Below are 3,369 nucleotides of genomic sequence, written 5' to 3'. Positions count from 1 at the left end.
AATAATGAAGTGCTTGAAAAAACGAAGAAAATCTATTTAAAAAATCATTTCTAAAACGAAGAAGATTTATTTTATATTTTAGAAAGAATTTTGAACATCCTAGAAGTTTACGATCATATTTATAGCAAAGTAAGTACACATAATCCAAAAACAACGCTGTATTTTTATAATAAGCCAAAACAGTCTTTACGAACAAAGAAATACAAAACAAAAAAGCACAAAAATAAATATACAAATAATAAAAAATGCTTATAATAATACAAATCAATTCAAAAAATTTATTGTCATAAATTCCAAATAAAATATATATGAAAAACATAAAAAAAAAAAAAAAAAAAAAAAAAAAAATATTTTACAAAAGGAAAACTGTGGATAAAACCATGTTATATATCATATAAAATCAAGAGTTATAAATAACATTAAATATTAAATGCTAGACCTTTAACTATAAAAAGTGAGATGATGAAAATTTTAAAATTCAAAAATTGTCTATGATTAAACATCAACAAAAGTCGTTTACCACATATAAAGCTCTCTCCAGTAAGTATGATTTTAGAGCTTTACGAAATGCGGGAAAAAATGAAAGTGACTTGATATTCGAAGGTAATGATTGTACATTTTCTTGGTATTGTGTTGCATTGAGCCTTTAACTTGTTCTGAGCTCGGGGTTGGTAGATAAATATCGTGCTCCGCATTGTGGATAGTTGTGAGAAGGCCTTTCCTGAATAGAGAATATGTGCTTGCGGATTAAGCAAACGGATTCAAAAATTAAGGAAGGAAGAGCTGCATTTTGAAATTTTTAAAGAAATTCTGGCAGTGAGTTCTACCGTTTAGTCCCAATAATTAGAACGCCTCTTTTGAAGTTTGAAAATGATCATTCCATCGCGTAGCAAAATCTTGTGAATGGAAGGGCAATGAAGATGCGACTCAAAAAAGGCATAATAGACCATTCTAGAGGTTGATAGTTAAGTTCCTTAGAAATTGATCTTAGCGCAAAACAGGCAGCGCTTTAGTTTCTTTGATAAAGCTTCGATGTGCAAGTCCCATTTTAATGAGTTGTCTACAACAAGTCCTAAGAATCTCACGGAGTCCACGACGTCAATATTGGTGTTATTAAGTACAATAGGTTGTAAAGAAAAGTTTTATATGACAAAACTTAGTTTTTTTGCGTTGAGGCATGGGAGATTAGAATCGCACCAAGATTTAATAGTAAGTCACTGGATATAGCATTATAGTGCAGTAACATCTGGGCCGCTCCAAGTGAAACTAGTATAGTCCGTAAAGAGGCAGATTTTACCGCTAATATCTAGATTTGTAATGTCGTTGATAAACACCAGTAACAAAATAGGGCCAAGTTCTGAACCCTGAGGGACACTACATTCTATAGGCTTACAAGAAGACATAGACGCATCAATCCTCACAAGCTGTCTTCTTGCCAAGCTACGACTTAAGCCATTCGAGCGGCACTTCCTTGAATCCGTAGTATTGCAATTAATCTAAAAATAAATATTTTTTTATTTATATATTATAGTTACCAGAGACAGTTTTGTATTATTAATAATTTTTTAAGAACTATTGAAAATATATAATTTTATTTATTTATTGATATTCTGAAATTATAGAAAACATATTTGCATCATGTCTCAGGATTATGTAAAGTGATGTGAAATAAAAATGCAATAATATAGAGGGTGTTCCATTTAAAAACTCATCCTAATCCACTCACACTTCCTTGACCACCCTATAGAAGTTAAAAAATATTTGAAATGTTTTTGCACCAAAACAAAATTCCTCAGTTTGGTCCTAGGAGCTATAGATGCCTGACGCAATTGCTGAATCCTGTATAATAATACTAAAGGTTTTGTAATCGGTATTCCCAAAAACATTTTAGTTCTGCATTTAAAACGAAATTGGCTATTATAGAACCCATAGATGCCCGACGCACCATATTAGAATCCTGTATCACAGATCACAGCTGAAATGCCTAATTTCAAATTTTAAAGAACTCTTATATTTGTTTTTTTTTGTTTCTTCTAGAAATAAAACTACTACGCCAATTTGTTTAGGTATACTCTATTATTTTTCTCCAACCCACTTCATCCATTTACGCTGACAACATCGCACATCTCCTCACACCCAAATAGAAAAAAAATCATCTCTGCAGCACAACACAAAAAATGAAGAAAGGAAAGAAGGAAAAAGAGACTTTAGTCGGATAACAATCAAATTGTATCGGTCAGATTTACTGCATTAATATTTTAGTAATAATTTTAATATTTTATCAGGTTTAAATCCGTAGTTTCGAAGAAACTCCGATAGGGGACGCTGCCGACTGAATAATTTTCTCGTTCTGTATATGCCTATTTTTTGTCTGTTTGCTTTATCTATAATATCTTTTAGTGTGAAATCAAAAAAATATTGTTTCGTATAGGTTTAGAACTAAAAACTGGCCTAAGTTTTAAAAGTATTATAAGTTATATTGTAAAAAGTATAAAAATTATCTACAAATAATAAGTTATTTTTATAAACAAAATCAGGCAGATTTAGAGTTAAAAAAATAAAAGTTACGTGGAGAGGCTGGGATTTGAACCCAGGACTTTCCGCATGCGAAGCGGACACTCTACCACTGAGTTACACCCCCGAGGTTGAAGTTTCTTCTCTAATCCGACTTATACTGAACAGGAGACCAAATTTGATTTAATTTGAAATTATATCAACGTTAGGGGTTGTAGATAATAATAATTAATTAATAGCTAATTATAACTACCAGCAAGTTTAACAGTAATCCACAAAATACAATCTTAATATATAGTCCAAGAAAATAAGCCTTCAATAATACTGAAGTTTTGGTAAAAACTTGAATTTTTGAATAAGTTACTTTGAAAGATCTAAAAACGAATTGTAAAAGTTTTTTTTAAATTCATCCCCGAAAAGGGGTAAAATAAATAAATAAAATTATTTTTTCGAAATTTCGGATGAACGGTAAGTTCAAATAACCTAAAAGTAAAAGTTCAAATAAAAGTTGTAGAGCGTCTAATTTTATATAAAAATGGTCTTATAATTTTTTCCTCAAACCAAAATTAACCGAGTAAGAAGTTTAGGTACAACTTTGGTTGGAAAATGTCTCTTCCTGAAAAGTTCTTTAAAATACTCTTTCAAACTATGGCATGCTAGGGTTTCCTATACCTAGCTAGTTCAGATTTTGGATAAAAAGCGATTTCAATAAAATGGCAATTAAGATGACTATGTCGCCATGGCAGTTTTCTAGTGACAGTAACTATTTCTACATTTTCTAAAATCGATATTAGTTTATGGACGTTATTATTTAGATTTATAACAGTTTACTTAAATTTTACCCACAATGGTTTA

General features: G+C 30.4%; 1 non-coding gene across 1 annotated transcript; it reads right to left on the bottom strand.

Moving 5' to 3' along the window:
- Positions 1–2,569: 2,569 nt before the first annotated feature.
- On the bottom strand, positions 2,570–2,641 carry Trnaa-cgc. The gene has a single exon. It is a non-coding gene; the product is annotated as a tRNA-Ala (tRNA).
- Positions 2,642–3,369: the final 728 nt, after the last annotated feature.

The sequence above is a fragment of the Sitophilus oryzae genome, unplaced genomic scaffold, assembly GCF_002938485.1.
Source record: "Sitophilus oryzae breed Bouriz unplaced genomic scaffold, Soryzae_2.0 scaffold_562_pilon_pilon, whole genome shotgun sequence".
Classification (NCBI taxonomy): domain Eukaryota; kingdom Metazoa; phylum Arthropoda; class Insecta; order Coleoptera; family Curculionidae; genus Sitophilus; species Sitophilus oryzae.
The sequence above is the reverse complement of the archived record's forward strand: the minus strand, read 5'-3'. Positions and strand labels throughout refer to the sequence as shown.